Below are 18,684 nucleotides of genomic sequence, written 5' to 3'. Positions count from 1 at the left end.
TCCCCAACAGCTCCTGATGCTACGAGCATAACTCCTCCATCTCTGGCGGCGCGAGGCGATAAGGCAGCTTAGCGACAGGTGCTGCTCCCAGAACCAAATCGATATAGAACTCCACTTGTCTCTCCGGGGGCAAGCCCGGTAGTTCCTCGGGAAAAACATTCGGAAACTCGCACACTATCGGGACCTCGTCAATCGAACTTGGCCTCCCCGCGGCCACTCGTGTGACCATCACGTAGGCAACGAATCAACTTCAGCCTTGCTGCAAACTCTGTCTCGCCCTGGTAGCCGAACAAAACGTTGACCCACACCGAGTCCCCTAGCCATACACAGTAAGCACTCCCCCACTAGGGTCTCGTATCGTCACCAACTGACGCTCTCAATCTATAACATCTCCAAATCGGCTCAACCAATCCATGCCCACTATAACACACACGTCCCCCATCGCAATCTCGACCAGATCTATCAGGAACTCCACACCGAAGATCTCAAGGATACACCCTCGAATCACCTCCGAAGCATACACTGCTTGCTCATCAGCTATGGAAACTCACAGAGGTCAACTTAACGCCTCTCGACGGATACTAATGTGCTGACTAAATGCCAGGGAAACAAATGACCGACTCGCACCCGAGTCAAATAATACTAAAGCAGGTACAGAACTCACAAGAAACTTACCTACACATATCATCATATAAGCACAATATCACAAACAAAAGATAAAATACATAATACATACTAGCCACAACATTGGGCGCCACGCGGACCTCCTTCGCAGTCAACTGGAAAGCTCTCCCATGAGCCTTCGGAGCCTCGGCCTTCTCCGGTCGAACCTGGGTAACCCTAGCAGCAGGCGCAGATCCCTACATTGATCCCTGGTGTAGCTGAGGACACTAGGCTTTTCGATGGCCGGTCTGGTTGCAATGAAAGCAAACCATAAATCCCTTGGGGAAATCCCTGGTAATATACCCCTCCTTGCCACATTTGTAGCAAGAACCCGATCGACAGGCCCCCTCATGACCCTTGCCGCACTTCCCGCAAGTGCGGCCCTTCTGGCCTCCAGTCCTCAGTTCATTGGACTTGGTCCACTTGGCTGCCGGCTGAGACTGAGCCGGCCGTCAATCCATCTTCTGACACTCGGCCTCCTCCGTGGCCTGAGTCTCCAACTCAATCTCCCTCTTCCGGGCATTTGCCTGGAGCTCAGCAAATGTCCGGTATGTCGAGTTCGACACGAACTCACAAATGTCCCTCCTCAGAATACCCAAATATTGGCTCATCCATGCCTGCTCAGAAGACACCTCCTCAGGGTAGAACATCGTCGTCTCATGAAACTTCCGGGTGACCACAGTAACCGAATCATTACCCTGCTTGAGGGTCAAGAACTCCTGAACCAGTCGTTCGTTCTCCACCGGGGGAACATACTCGTCTCTGAACATGGTGGGGAACCTCTCCCAGGTCACTGCTGAAATCTCTGCAAGAGTGAAGTTCGCTGTCACGAACTTCCACCAATCCTTCGCTCCCAAGCGAAGCTGGTTCAAAGTGAACCGTACCCTCAGATGCTTCAGACATGAACACGTATAGTAGCATCCCGCAATGTAAGCAATCCATCTCATCGCAGCGATCGGATCATACGTCCCATCAAACTCGGGTGGCTTCGTGTTGCTGAACTCTCGGAACAACAACAAGTCACCTCCCTGAGGCCTGGCAGCAGCCACAGCTGTTGTAGCTGCAGCAGCTGTGGCCTCGGTCACCGCGGCGTACCGCTCATCAAAAGTCTCCAACAGTGTGGTCTTGATAGACCCAAACATCTCCGGAATCTCGGCCCTGATCGCCGCAACCACCTCATCGTGGATCATCTGACGAAGCTCCTCGTAACTCACACCGCTCGCCTCAGGTTTGTGGTGTGTCCCAACCATGATGTCTCTGAAATATAAAAAAAAAAAATAATAAAAATATCAAAGACTCATTCGAGCATGCTCAAACTCGAAATCTCGACCCTACTTGTTCCTTAGTGCCCAAAGGATTCTTAACTAGAGTGCGCACTACTCCGGTGTCCTCGGTAGCATCGGCCCTTATACTACCGCCTACACCACATCAGTGTTCACCCTAAGTCCTAATCCTTGGGTCCCAAGTCACAAGTACTCTATATCTCACTGGCATAGGCTACTCCTCGGTAGGCCTCTCATAAGCCCCTCACTGCTACCTACTCGTTCACAAGCATCTCATAGCAGCACAATCCTTCCTAGACTAAGGCATCACAAACTCAGGCCACTCTAGTCCTAATATGAATACCTAGCCAACTCCAGCATGCATGATATAATATGACATATCACAAAAGTAAGGGCATTTTGGGGATTCTCCGTTTGGGCGCTGGCTGACCGTACACACCGCTCCTCTTTGGTTATCTCAAAACCTCTTGTAAAATTTAATGCTTTTATTATTGGAAAATATTTCTCAAATCCTCGATTTGAGTTCAGTTTCGCCCGAAGGTGCATCCGAATCCCTCAAACCAAGGCTCTAATACCAACTTGTAACAACATAATTTTCAAAACAAAAATTTCATTTTTGTCACAATCATTTTCACATATTTCCAAAAACATGCAACAATAGTTATCAAAACATATCGTATCCCAAGATCAAAAAAAATCAAATCCTTTCTCTAGTGTGTACAAATCATGCTGGCGCCTTTCCACGGTCCTCGCTAGTACTTGAAACACATAACACAACAACTGTAAGCATAAATGCTTAGTGAGTTCCCAAAATACTCTTATACACATACGCCTTTCCAGGCCATACTCTACACGACCTTCCGGCCCATGTGTCTCAGGGGACTTCCGTCCCAGTACCAGTAGACCTTCCGGTCCTACTCGTATCGACCTTCCGGTCCACATCATAATGCCTTCTGGCCCATATCATACATAGCACACATAATGCATACAGAACATACAACGTATATCATACAAAACATGCATTTCAGAGTATACAAGACCTTACGGTCACACATAGGTACCTTTCCAGGTACAATATTGTGAGAAGACTCACCTCGTAGGATGTCTAGAATCTCATGTGCTCGATATCTCTGAATCTCGAAACGACGACCCAACCCCGCCTAATCACAACAAATAATCATTCTAATTAATATCGACTTCCAAGACTAAGCTACACCCTTTTCCACTATCCCACAGAGGGGTAAAAGACCATTTCACCCCTCGTTGACTCAAAACTCCACATGTTGACCAAAACCCTAAAAGTCAACAAAAGAATACAGTAAGCAATACGTGGGGCGTACTTTTGCATTCCAGAAACGTGGAACGTGACCCACTACGTGGTGCATATTGGGATTACGCCCAGCGTACATCCCAATATCTCACTTCCTTCTTCTAATGTCTTAGACGATTAAGACATAACCCCATATTCCAGATCTGGCCAAAATAATACCTCTTAGTCCATAAAGTCGAAACCGTTAATCCTTTGCATGGCTATAAAGGTTCCCCAAACCTTCTAACACCTGTCCTTTCCCCTCCAAGAGTCTAGATCTCATGCATGGCTCAACATCCACATCCAAGATTGCATTTTTTTGCACATAGAACTCATATAGCTCTGTAATATGATAGATCTAGGCCAATGGAGACTACTTGCTCATAAAGTCTCCATCTTGGGACCAAAAACCCTAAAATTGGTCCAACAAGCACACCATATAAACTACAAGGTAAGATCTGAACTTTTTACCTCAGGAAGAAACTCCAACCTTTGTAGTCCTTAGATCTACACTTGTCCACCAACTTCTAGCCTCCACAATGGTCTCCTCTTCTCTTTCACCACCTTGAAATGACACTTTGAAGCTTAGAACACTCACACCCAAGCTAAAAACGAAGGAAATGCTCTCTTAGGGTTTCTTTCTGAAAGATGGTGGTTGAGGGACAAGACTATCTCATTCCGTTTATAGCCCTCAAGTCATATTAGGGTTTTGAGTCTGGGCCGGTTACGCCCAGCGTAACCTTAGGTATGTCTAACGTACCCGGATGGAACCGCATACAAAATAAGCGCGCGAGTACGCGCAACATACTCCTTGTACGCCCACCGTACTCACTCAACACAAAGGACCCAATGTGACATCTTGGAAAAGATGAATGGTTAAATGGTCGAACCTGAATTTCGGGCTGTTACAAATTGGATATGACCACTAGGGTCGGAATAAGAACCATCTTACTAGTCATTACCGAAATAATGGTAACGACATACCAGAATAAAATGGAATCAATCACCAGCTTCTTGGTAACCTTGTGACTTTCCCTGATCCAAGTGCTAGTTCTGTGCTTCCGGTAGTATATGCATCTACTACCTTTCACACCTACTTATACTCGTCCCAAGTATTGTCCCGAAGTCGACCAAGTCACCATACAAGAAAATCACATAATCATTCAATACATCAGATAGCAAAACTAGGGTTTATATTATTTCTTGAAACGATTACACAAAGGTTCAAGTTCACCCTATACTACGCCTCTAGTAGGCTACACTTCCTGATACAGACATTATATATTGATATTAAGTCTTCATCCTTGAATCCTCGCATTGTTTTCTGCTTCGTCAAGGATCATGTGGAATGCTCTTGGCTTTGGTGGTGCATTTGGCCTTATAGCCTCTTCTCTTCTTGGGCAGTTTTGCTTGAAGTGCCCTTCTTCGCCACACTTAAAGTAGACTTCTCTTTTGGTTGGGCATTTGCTGGCGTAATGACCAGTCTTCCCGCATTTAAAGCAGGTCATTTCTTTAGAGCATTCTCCAATGTGCTTCCTTTTGCACTTGTCACACCATTGTGATCCTTCTTCGAGCTTCTTCGAATCAGACTTCGAAAATTTTCTCTTCTCATCAGACCTTGAAGATCCTTCAATCTTTCTTTTCTCGCCCACCTCGTTTCTCTCCAGACCCCTTTCCTTTAACTGGGTCTCCACATTTTTAGCCATTCGGACTGCTATCTTCAAAGTCGTTGCCATCTTGACCATTGGGCCAAAGTCGGCAGGCAGTCCATTTGCGAACCTCTCAATTTTTGAGAGTTCAGTTGGCACTAAGTATGGAAATAAGTTCATCTTTTTGGTAAATGCAGTAGCATAATCATCAATGCTCAATTTACCTTTCTTCAAGTTTTGGAATTCATTGTTCAGATTAATCAGATCTATCTCTGAGCAGTACCGCGTCTTGAACTGCTCCAGGAATAATTCCCAAGACATCCTCACGGCTTCCCCCCGAGGCATCATATCTGCCAGTAACTTCCACCAGCTCAAGACTCCGGTCTTCAATTGTCTAACTACAAAGACAGTCTTCTGTTTGTTGCTACAGTTGCAACTCTGAAAAACCATTTCCATTTCGGAGATCCAGTCCATAATCTCAACAGGCTTTTGGCTTCCAGAAAGACTTGGCACCCAAGAAATTTTTATACATACACCCATCCCTATTTCTTTCCCTTTCCGAGGCATTCTTTTTTGCCACTAGGGATTCTTCTTGTCGAACAGTCCCACTGTAGTTACCTCCCTTCGACTGCTCTCCATTCACTTCGGGCTCTTCCACTTGAAGCGACAATTCCTCACGATTCTGTTGGAGTAATCGCCTTGTCTCTTCCATTTAGCGATCCAACATCATCTGCATCATCGCTTGCACCCCAGCCATCGTCATTGGCTCTGGTGTTGCTGCTACAACAGGTGCTTGCTCAATCACAGGTGGTTGATTCCTATCTTCGTACATGTGTCCAACTCCACTTCTGGTTCTTACCATTTTTGATCTGCACACCGAATATGGTGAATTCAGATCCTCAATCACGATAGATAATTAATTCATACTTATCACTCTGAAACGTTTACATGCTAGTTCTAATATCGAAGTCGTACGCATAGAATCCTAAACACATAAGGTTTCCAGATCCGGTCGGCAACAGACCATAGATCCGAACAAATAATAGCATCAATATAGCTATCACACAAAACATTTAGCACATAAAAGCATTTAGGCATCATTCCTAAAATAAACTAGTGCTTGTGTCAATTTAGGTGTACTACCTAACATATTTTAGACACACTCCTAACAATCATTACTTAGCATTCTAAGTTTAAGTCTAGAAATTTCCTACAAATTCCTAGTTCGCTTAAACTAATGCTCTTATACCAACTGTGACATCCCCAATTTCTCGGCCAAAAAAGACCGATTTGTTTATGCTTTGTTTTTTAAATCAGAGTAATATTTTATAGAAAACAGTTGCGGATTTTTTTTCCCAAAACAAGATATGATAATAACTTATCAAAACATTTCTCAAAGAGAATGTATTTTCATTTAATAATAAAACCTCGGGATGTCATTTTTCGATACAGACATATAAGCATAAACAGAACTTACATTCAATTACACTAATGATTTATATCTCCTTGAAATCTCTCTGTGAAATATGTATTCGTATCGATACATGTGACACAAAGAAAACTAAGGGGGTCAGGCTTGGGAGCTTGGTGAGCATATAGGGTTTTCATCCCATAATGTTATATCATATATTTATAAATATAGAACATTCAAACTTCTACAATTTCACCATATAAAGGCAACTCTTATCCCACCCCATCGATCCTCACAACACATGATCTAAACACTCGTATCTAAAAATTTCCACTTTACCAGATCCCTACTCACGGATCTAAAACTATCCTCTTCACCTGATCCATACTCACGGATCTAAAACTAACCTTTTCACCTTATCCATACTCACAGATCTAAAACTAACCTTTTCCCCTGATCCATACTCATGGATCTAAAACTACCTGATCCATACTCACGGATCTAAAAACTAACCTCCTGATCTGATCCATACTCCCGGATCAATAATTGTACCCGATCCATACTCCTGGAATAGGGACAATTACTATACATTAATCTTCAACTGATTCATACTCCCGGATCAATAATTGTGCCCAATCCATAGTCCCGTACTAGGGACAATTAACCTAGTCTTAATCCATACTCTCGGACTAATAACAAGTTTTATCTATTTACCTGATCCATACTCCCGTATCTAAAACTAACCTCTTTGTCTAATCCATACTCACCCTTTTATCACACACCAACTATCTCATCTACCCATGTTCTACCCAACATATTTGTCGATATAAAATACGTATATAGTTTAACTCATTTAAAAACTATATAAAACATCCATTCCACACTCATGTCAAATAAACAACAATATATATATATATATATATATATATATATATATATATATATATATATATATATATATATATATATATATTAACACATATTTCAAAGAAAATACTTCATATTTATGTGTTAGAAGAAAGTAACCACACACTCACTTGATTAGAAGATGATCGGACAGCACTACGGCTTCTAGAAGTAGTATTCTTCGGTAGATCTGGAAGATCTTCACAAAAATCGAGCTCCTCGCGGGTAGAGCTTCGGCTCGGGAATTGCACTTCTCGGGATCTTCGGGGCCTCGAGACTTGCTTCGGGGCTCAGGAATGATACCGGGGCTTCGGGATATCTCTTGCACGAAAAACGATGCAAAAACGTGAGAGAAAGGGAAGAAATGAGCAAAGAACTCGGTTGCACTCAACTTCCTTTTATAGGGGGTTGGAAACCCAAATTACGCTGGGCGTAATGTGGATAGGGTCGCTGACTCCCCCCCCCCCCCCCCCCTCGGATAATATCGAAATTTATAATTAAATTAAATACCAAAAATAATAAATAAACTTCAAAAATTCATATCTTCCTCATACGAACTCCGTTTTCGACGTTCTTTATATCCCCGCGTAGGGGAGATTACGTTCTACAACTTTCGTTTAGACTCTGTCGGCTAATTTTGACTTTATTTTTATAATATTATTTTAGTAGGCTGGGACAAGAAAACTCCGTTATAAATTCATAACTTCTTCATCCGACATCCGTTTTCGCCTATCTTTTTATCGTTTCACTATAATTGATGAGATCTTCGATTCTCGTTTAGATTGTTTCGGCTAAAAACTGCTCGATCTCAAATCGAGTATTCGAGCTGCATATTGCTAAGCTGAAACATAGAAAAATAATAACTTCCTCATACGAAGTCGGATTTGGACGTTCTTTTTATGCACACTCACGGTTTAACGAACTCTACGACTTTCGTTTAGATCGCTAAGGCTAAATATCGATCTAACGTAAATTCACTTTTTACATCATTCAGCGTCGTGTCGGTTCTGTCACGAAACTTCGATAGGTCATAACTTCTTCGTTATAACTCGGATATCGGCATTCTTTATATGCACGGAAACCTTGTAACATATACTATAACTTAGTTAAGATTATTCATTATAAATAATCTTTCATCAAAAATTCATTTTTAACGTCTATCGTCTCTAAATTAACTAGCCCGGATCTACGGGCGTTACATGGAGCAACTCGGAGCATTGACTTTGACCATTGATTTTGACTTTGATCAAGGGTAAAATGGTCATTTTACCATAAGAAGGATTATCGGTTCTTGACTATGTATTATGTTGGTAATGATAGTCGGGGAGTTGAGTGGTCAGTAGTTCGAGGATCTGCTAACTAGCAGCGAGAGGATTATTAGCATGAGTCTACAGTTAACGAGTGAGGTGAGTTTTGTAACACCGTTAAATTTCAAACAATTTTTCATTTAATTTTTAATTAAAAATATTTCATTTCTAAATCATTCCAAAATCATGTATCCAATATTTCCACAAAAACACAATACATAATCCATATCCTAAGATCTCAAAAACATATCATCTACAAGTGTGTACTGATCATGTCGGCATCTTCCCTCGATCATTACTGGTACCTGAAACACATTACACACAAACGGTAAGCATAAATACTTAGTGAGTTCCCCGAAATACCACATACAACACATACGCCTTTCTAGGCCGTAACTCTACAGGATCTTCCGATACAAGTGTCTCAGGCGATTTCCATCCCATAACTCTGTTGACCTTCCGGCCCATACTCTGTTGACCTTCCGGTCCATATCATCATACTCATATCATAACATCTCGCATAAATAACATGCATCACATAAACATCGTACACATAAGACCTTCCGGTCACACATAATTACCCCATTGGGTATGGCATAGTGAGAAAACTCACCTCGCTGATGTCGGATAATCACTCATGCTCGATTCCCCGACCTATCGTCTTCCTATATCATAAGTATATCTCTAATTAATACTTTCCTGACATAGTTTGACTTACACTATTAAGTCAACACTAGTCAACCTTGGTCAACGCTGGTCAACGGTCAACCTTTGACCCGACTCGTCGAGTCTTGCATAGACTCGTCGAATCCATACGTGAACTCGAGTCCTTTGAATCCTTTCTGACTCACCGAGTCACTCACCCAACTCGGCGAGTCATCCACTGTTCTGAGTCACGGGACAACCCGCTACGACTCATCGAGTCTGCTCACGGACTCGGTGAGTTCGTTTCATGAACAACCTCTAAACAACCTTCTGAGGTCAGATCTATTCCTCTAATCCCTAGATCTAACATTCCTAATCTCATTAATCACATAAAGTCTCTATCTTGATGCACATGCAACAACTATATGACCATATATGATGATTTAGCCCTAAATACCATAACCCAAGGTCATAACCTCCATTGTTCTTCATAAAGCTTGACGAGTAAGGCTCTCTGGACCTCTACGGATCCAAATCCAAAGCCCCATCACCAGAAAGGGACTATTTGGACATCAAATCAACCTAACAAAGGGCCCAAGAAACCCTAAATCCATATATTCATCATAAAACAGAAGAAGAGCTGAATTTCTACCTCAAATGCGATGATCTTAGCTTCAAATCCACAGAATAGCAACCTCATTTGCTTCCTCTTGGCTAGGACCTCCTTCTTCTTGCTAAACAATACCACAAAGGTCAAGAATGACTTCATTTCTCTCTCGAAATGCTCATGCACTCTAGGGTTTCTGAAAGACCCTAACTTTCATATTTATAAAAGGCCCAAACTTTCATACTATTCCAACATTATTCTTAAGTTACTTCCTCAAAACATATTGTATGCATATTTATAAAACAATATTTTATATTAATAAAGTGATTACAAAAGATTGGATACAAACCGAATAAGTTTTATTACATTTCATATCTGCCCAGGAATCTACTATTCATGAACATTAAAATACAGAGAAATAGTATTAACTATTCTAAATCTTTCATTAGTATAAAACTATATTGGATACTCATCACCTGTAATTGTTAAACATTGAGAGGGATAAGCGATAACGCTTAGTGAATTCAATAAATAGATACAATATAATCTTATGCCTTATATATACCAATATGACAGAAGAAAAAGGGAACAAGAACAACAATAGCGTATGCGTATCATATGTCAGGCTTTCAATATCAACTCAAGATTTGATTAAAAAATTTACGATTAATGAGACGTAACGATTTCAATACTTGATATGCATCAATAAAGCTTTGGCCCAAATGGCACAGAAGACATATAATTTCTGATTAACATTTTGGTAGATTTCAGGCTTATAGCCCTGTCTAACTATTTGCCAATACCATAGAATGGAGGTCATTCTCTTACGGAGTCATACTCTACATGGTCAGAGGCTACATACAAGTCTTATCTAACCTTCTGCCAATGCCATAGAATGGAAGTCATTCTCTTATAAGACATGTTCTACATGGCCAGAGGCTACATACCAGTACCACCGTGAATCTAAGTCTCTTCACTGATCACATGGTCAAAGGTACAACTTTGCTATTAAAAATAGCGAATAAAAATAACACGGGAAAATAACCCGAAATAATAACACTGAAAAGCACATAGCACGTATAACACATAACATACCATTGTTCCTATATATTGAACTCACCGTGAAATAACCGGGGGCTAAAATATTAATTTGGGTAGTACTTCGGCTCTAAATATGAATTTCATCGTTGAAAACTGGGAGTTTTCTTGAAAACCAGGCTCTGCGAAGGTAGAGCTTCAAAACCAAAAAGATAAATTTTTCGGGCTTCTCGTGAGTCTCGGGGCGTGTTTCGGGCTTTGGAATCAGTACTGGGGCTTCGGGGGAAGTGGAAGTAGAAGAAATATAAGTTTAGGGGTAAAAAGTGGCAAATTTCCAAAATTACCCGAGAGGTCTCGCAGGTCCTCTATTTATAAGGGAGGAGATCCGGAGGCTCGGATCCGAGGCAATAAGAAGAGAGCATGTGGCTTGCATGCAAGGTTCGGCCGAGAAGGGTGACTCAGCAAAGTAGCTCGGTGGCAGCGAGGGAGAGAGACACGCGAAGGGGGAAGGTGAGTCAGCAACGAGTCTCGGAACATGTGGCGGCTTCAGCGAGGCTCGGACTGGCTCCAGCGATGCGAGGTGCGTCGGACGCGCATTGGGCCGTGGCTTCGGCCAAATCAAGAGGCGACACACGGCTACTCTTCATGCGACATGTCTTGGATTATTCAGCAGTTTTTGGACACGTGGCGTGATCTCGCGAGGGTGACGTGGCAGCACTATTCATGCTAAATTTCTCGATTTTTGTGCCAAATCTTGTAAAATCCATAACTTTCGCATACGATCCCCGTTTTTGACGTTCTTTATATGCACACCTAGCTAAAATTATGTTTTACAACTCTCGTTTAGATTTCGTTGGCTAATTTTGAATTTAATTTTAATATTATTATTCTTAACAAACCGGGACAGGAAAATCCGTTAAAAATTCATAACTTCTTCATCCGACAACTGTTTTCGTCAGACTTTTTACCGTTGTACTACTAATGATGAGACCTTCAATTCTAGTTTAGGTTGTGTTGGCTAAAAATCACTCGATCTAAAATTCGAGTTTTTAGCTGTCTATTGCTAAGTTGAAACTTCGAAAAATCATAACTTCCTCATACGAAGTCAGATTTTGGCGTTCTTTTTATCGAACTTCTCGGTTTAACGAATACTACAATTTTAATTTAGATTACTAAGGATAAAAATTTGTTTATCAAAAACTCACTTTTTACGTCATTCGGCGTCGTGCCAATTTTGTTGCGGATCTTCGATTGGTCATAACTTCTTCGTTATAACTCGGATTTCGATGAGGTTTTCGCCTAAATGTTTCTAACGAGATTATCTAAAACTTTCAATAATAAAATTTTACTTATTGAAAATTTTATATTTTCGCTATATTTCACTATTTGGCTTTTAATTGGAATCTCATAAGACTTCCACTATATTATGAGTGATTCTAAACATAGTTTTACTTGATTGCTAGTAAAAACTATCTATTAGAAATCAACATTTAAACTCACATAATATTTCATAATATTATTTACTTAAAACACGATTTCAAAACGTGTATGTTACAGTTTCTCTCTATGGACTGGTAGCGGCAAATGAAGGCCATAAAGGACTTTAAATAGGTCCCTAACCCGAGAAATTAGGGTTTCTTTCATCAGCTCTGACTCGGCGAGTCACTCCTCTGACTCGTCGAGTCCCCTCATTAACCACGTCATCCAGTCGCGACCAAACTCGACGAGTCTAAGAACCAGCTCATCGAGTCACCTTACATAACTAATAAAATACACATAAATCAATATACCTGGGAAACTGGGTGTTACAATTCTCCCCCAATAGAATCAGACTTCGCCCTCGAAGTCTCGCTCAGCAAATAACTCTAGATACTGCTGTCACACCCCGAAACCGATGGCGGAAACGTTCCGGGGTAGATGATGTCATGTAAGTATCACAACCAATGTACATAGTAAGCATAGTAAACACGAAACATTACATTACATATGAATAATTACATTTGTTTAAAAGGAAAGTAATACATGTTTTATCTATACATTAGTTTGAACAAAAGTAAAGACGAGACTTCTATGCGCTCCGTCTTCTCCAAAAGATCGTTGGGTACCTGTCTAATGTGGACCTGAGAGTACAAGCAGTTTGAAAATCAGCATAAAGTTGGTGAGTTCATAAGCGGTTTGTTTTCTAAAAATGAACAAGTTTCCTTTGGTTTTCCGAAAAGTTTGTTATCCAAGAAAATCCCATATTTTCTTATAAGTAAAGTTTAGTTATCCGTTTTTTATACGATCCGGTTATGTACAGTTTGTTATCCCAGGAAAAACCCTTATTTTCCTTAAAAGTTTGTAGTCGGTTATCGGTTCTGAAAGTAATGTACAAGTATCTACCATACTTTATGTGTTTGTGTGAAGTTTCCTAAAAACTTGAAAAGTACATTAGTTTTAACACGTATATAAAACTAATAAGTAAGTATAAAAATATTCATAATCTAAATTGTGAGTTCCATAACCATACAATAGACTAGATAAGGCTCGAAACAGGGGCCAATATTGTTTTATGACTTTTGACACCCTTGAACCTTTCGGTTCGATTGTAGCTAGCGGCTAGGTGCGGGTTTGTCAATCCCGTATAGATCTATACACTCAAGTCACGCTCTCCCTCCAGGAGATTCTGGTTATGGGGGTAGTCCTACACTCTCGTAACTAGGGGGAGTGTTACCAAGGATGTGTCTCCAATCTTAAGATTAATGAATTTTAAAAGTAGTCCTTTACTCTCAAATCTAGGGAGAGTATTACCAAGGACATTTAAAAAGTAATTACACAGAAAACTCTGTTTATTAGTCATTCACTCTCGTAACTAAGGGGAGTGTTACCAAGGATTGGTCTAGGTTCTAAGTTTAATGTTATTGTTCCTCCACTCTCGTAAGTAGGGGAGTGTTAAAGTTCTAAGTTCAATGTTTATTAGTCCTTCACTCTCGTATCTAAAGGGAGTGATATCAAGGACGTTTTAAAGTTCTAAGGTTCATGCTTTTAACAGTAATGATATGGAAATTTATTTGTGAGATATAAAATATAACATTTTAAAATGTGTTTCACAAATAGTTTGACGGTTTACTCTACAAGTTGAACGATTGGCTAATACAGTTTCCAGTGTTAAAAGCATACGGAATATGAAACATTTCAAATGAAATCATAAGTTTGAGTACAAGATTTCCTTGTACTTTTGCTTGTATTCCCCCCTGAAAACATTGAAAACATGGAAAAAAGTAGGGGTATGAACTCACCAGTCGAGAAGTGTGTCGGTTGGATGCTAAGTGTCAGTTCGGGGCTTGAGAACGCGTGAGGTTCCTATGTAATATGAAGAGATACATAATTGTATCTAATTAGACTTTGAACCACTAATTAGATAAGACAGTACACTCCGAAACGCAAAAACACTTCATTTCAAGTGTTAGGAGTGACCCGGGTAGCATCTAAGAGTGTATATGGCTTGAATATGGAGTTTGCTCTTCAAGAGTAAACTCCTAATGGATTTTTCAGGCCAATGACTGTGACAACCGTCAACTTCCGGTCAAGACAAAGTCAACCGAAGTCAACAAGTCAAACCGTTTGACTCAATTTGCCCGTGGGTACTAGAATTTACATTATGAAACTTCTACATAACTCTCTATTCTAATGAGAAATCATAAAGCAAAAAGTGCGAACATCTAGATCTCCTTAACCTAAAACTGTGGTATGTGGCGAGCCAAACCGATAAAACAATGTTGCATACTCATCGGGAGTGTGTAAGATCCTTAAACAAGGCTTAACAGGGTTTACGAACCTTGCATTGCGAAGTCGGACACTCACAAATGCCACACGTGAAACCTCTCTCAAATATATCTCTTTGTATGAGGAATCTCTCCAAGAATGTCAAATCTCTCCCAAATCTCTCCAAGTATGTGAAATCTCTCTCAAATATCTCTTTGTATGAGGAATCTCTCCAAGAATGTCAAATCTCTCTCAAATCTCTCCAAGTATGTGAAATCTCTCTCAAATATCTCTTTGTATGAGGAATCTCTCCAAGAATGTCAAATCTCTCCCAAATCTCTCCAAGTATGTGAAATCTCTCTCAAATATCTCTTTGTATGAGAAATCTCTCCAAGAATGTCAAATCTCTCCCAAATCTCTCCAAGTATGTGAAATCTCTCTCAAATCTCTCTCAAAAGTTCCCGTAACTTTTTGGAATCATTCGGGTCATTCCGATCCTTAACCGGGTCAAAAACGGCTCAAAATGGAGTGAAAACGAGTAAAATAGGCTTTAGGAACCGAAACCCTTCTGAGGAACCGAAACCCTTCTTAGGAAGAGAAGCCTCTCGGACCAAAAGTAAGGAGAGAAGCCTCTCGGTCTCTGCTCCTTGCCTCTCGGTCTCTGTCTCTCTACTCGCCTCTTTGTTCTCCTTCCCTCCTCTCGGTCTCTGCTCCTTTTCTCCTCTCTGTTCTCTTCTCCCCTCTCGGTTCCTGCCCTCTCTCTTCTCCCCTCTCGGTTCCTGCTCTCTCTCTTCTCCCCTCTCGGTTTCTGCATCAGAAGGCCGAACCTTGGCCAGATTTCAGAAATTTGTCACTTTTAGCCCCTTTTTGATATTTTTAACATTTTAAGCCCGTTTTTCGTGATTTTAAAGCGGGATTTTCTCCAGAAATTATATTTTAACATAATAAACCCTAAATATTCATAATTTAAACATATTTTGATGAAAATCATTATCTAAATAATAAAGACCTAATGGGGGATTTATTTAAGGTGGAGTGTTGACTTTGCCTTAACTTATGTCATAAGCAACCACCCCACACCCACTCTTTGACCAGCCATACCTCCCCACCTTACCTAGGTCACTTCAATGTCCCTTACACTCAAATTACACTCATTCCCACATTTTTAGAGCTGGAACAAACATCCTCTCTCCTCATTTTCTCTCATTTGCTCTCATTTCACTAAGTATTAAACACCACTTTTCTCTCAAACTTTTTCTACACAAATTTCGAGATTCAAGGCTGATTTTCAAGTGTTCTTCCACTCTTAATAAGTAAAATTCATCCTCCTTATTATTATTTCACTTCATTCTACTCAAATCATTGATTGTTTACACAAACTCCATAACTATGATGTTAGATTCTTAAAAATCTTCAAGGCATCTCCAAGTGTTCTTGAGTTAAAAACTTCCATTCTTCAACAATCATCTACTGAACTTAAGGTGAGTTCATACCCCTACATTTTCATGTTTTCTCAAGTTTTCAGGGGGGGAATACAAGTTAAAACACCAAGAACATAACTAAAATTTTCTAACAGCCTTCATCAGAAAAGTTCAACTCCATTCACGGACTGTTTTGGGCATCTTAAACATTTTTGTTTTCAAACTGTACAAGGTGCAAATAGTTCAATTTTTTAGCTTTAAAATGACTACTTGCACATCTCCATACGATTTTTCTACAATTTATGGTGATTTTTACAAAACTGCCTATCATTTCAAACAACAATCTGGACCAGTCTGTGATTATGGACTTTTTCACCCAAGTTAGAGGTTATTAAAAATCATGATAAAAATTATGAGTAAACTAGACACATTTTATGAACTCTCAGAATTTACGGATCTAGTGTTTGACTTTGTATGATTTTTCCAAAACAGTGCAGAATGGCTAAAGTTAGCCAACAGCATGTAAATATCATAACACTTTGTATTATGTTGAGCAAAGTGTATAATCATAAGTTCTAATTATTGAATGTGTTTCTTTGTTAGTTTATCATCATGAACTGAAACTAAGTCATTCGTAATAAATATTATTCATTCATTTTAGAACACGTATATTAAACTATAAAAAGTATAATTTAATAAATTCATAACACTAATACATTTCCATAAAAGAGTTCATACATATTACAAACGTTTTAGATAAACTATAATAGGTATAGTTTCTGATACATCACACAACACACTCGTACAGAAAGGGTACATTCATACAGAAAAGATTTATATTCACACACATTTCACGTAAACTTGTTAACCTATATTGTGAGTCATTCTCTCCCCGTACGTCCGAGTGCGGGATATAATTCCTTATAGTTATAATCAGAATCTCCTTGAGGGAGAACGTGATACTTGTATATAGATCTATATTGGGTTTGACACCCCACACCTTGCTGCTAGCTATAGTGGGACCTACAGGTCTACAGGTGACAAATGTCATTTCAGTTTTCGCGACGCCTGAGAAACATCGTGGCAGGTTCACATAGTCATAGTATGATTATAGCGACTCACATAGGGATATAACAATCCATAAAGTTTATGGGATTTTAATTATAAAACCTAAATGAGTTTTATGTCAATTTAAAATCACTTTTTATCTCAATGAGTACAGATATTACTGTACACTTTTGGTTTTGGTAGTTATGACTACACATCATTTGAAACCACATTTATACCTTTAAGTATAGTCAATACTTGTTCTTTCTCGGTCCTCGGATTTAGGACTACATATACGTAAAATATTAACAAACATGAGAACATACGGAAATTTCATTTAATTCAAACGCGTCCATGTCCATTTAAACACATAACATTTTCTATTAGTAAGAAAGGTTACTTATACATTTTGGTCTTCGGTCATAAGACTACATTACACAGATTTTAAAGAAAATATCAGATTTTCTGGATACATATTCTAGCGATTTTACAAGGAAAACGGTTTACTTTTCTAACGAAATCTCTTATGAACTCACCAACCTTTGTGTTGACACTTTTCAAAACTACTTGTATTCTCAGGAATTCAGTGAAAACAGGAAATCAACAACGTTTTGAGGATGGGACGATAAATCGTCAAACAGTTCATTTTGTATCATAATGTAATTGATGTGAATCATGTAAACATGTGCTTTGATGTAACGTTTTCAATTATATTTGTGATGGTTGTATTTACTTTGAGCACTATTATACACATTGTTGTGATACTCTACATGAAGTCCTCCACCCCCGGACATTTCCGCCATCCTTGGTTTGGGGGTGTGACAATGACCAACTCCCCATGAGTTTATGGCCATAAACTCATGGTGGGGGTGTTCTTGGTTGCTTAATGGTCTTATAACTCTTGTGGGGTGATGCTAGACTTAGTTTTAAGGCATTGGAATGGAATTTGAACAACATAAGGACCATTTGAGGAGTTTATGGTAGTAAACTAGGATTTTACAGTCGTAAAATCTTATGTACCCATTCTAAGTGTGTTTTGGTGGTCCTAGGTCAATTACAATGCACAAAGGAAGGTTCTAGGGTTGATTCCATGACTTAGGAAGTGATTGGGACTTGAATTGACCTTGGAAAAGGAGTTTAGGGTCTATGAAGATGTTCTTGGTGAGTTTACTACCGTAAACACATGAGTTTACGACAGTAAACTCATGTTTGTCCATGGTTCATGTGATTTGGTGGTTGAAGGTTAAGCATGCTAAGTTCTAGACCCATTTCTAAGCCATACAAGGTGTTAGGGGCATTTTTACACCCTTTAGAGGTGTTTATGGTCTAAGAAGAGGTGTTTGCGGTCCATGAATGTTCTTGGGCCATAAAATCAAGCTTACCCCCTAAATGGTAAAATTTTGGTTCTCTAAGTCCATTCCTGCAAGTCCAAAGGTCTTAACTAAGCACTAGAAGTGATTTGGAAGGGTTTTGGGGCTTCAAAACCCTCTTATAGGATTTTACGGTTTTGGGAGATGTTCCCAAACCATAAACACATGTTCTTGATGCATTTGGATGGTTTAAACGCGAATTAGAATGATAAACAATCTTAGAAACATGCTAGGATAGATTACTTACCAAATTGAAGCTTGAAAGGGGTGATTTTGGCTCAATT

The sequence above is a fragment of the Lactuca saligna genome, chromosome 5 (assembly GCF_052625555.1).
Source record: "Lactuca saligna cultivar CGN05327 chromosome 5, ASM5262555v1, whole genome shotgun sequence".
Lineage (NCBI taxonomy): Eukaryota > Viridiplantae > Streptophyta > Magnoliopsida > Asterales > Asteraceae > Lactuca > Lactuca saligna.
The sequence above is the reverse complement of the archived record's forward strand: the minus strand, read 5'-3'. Positions refer to the sequence as shown.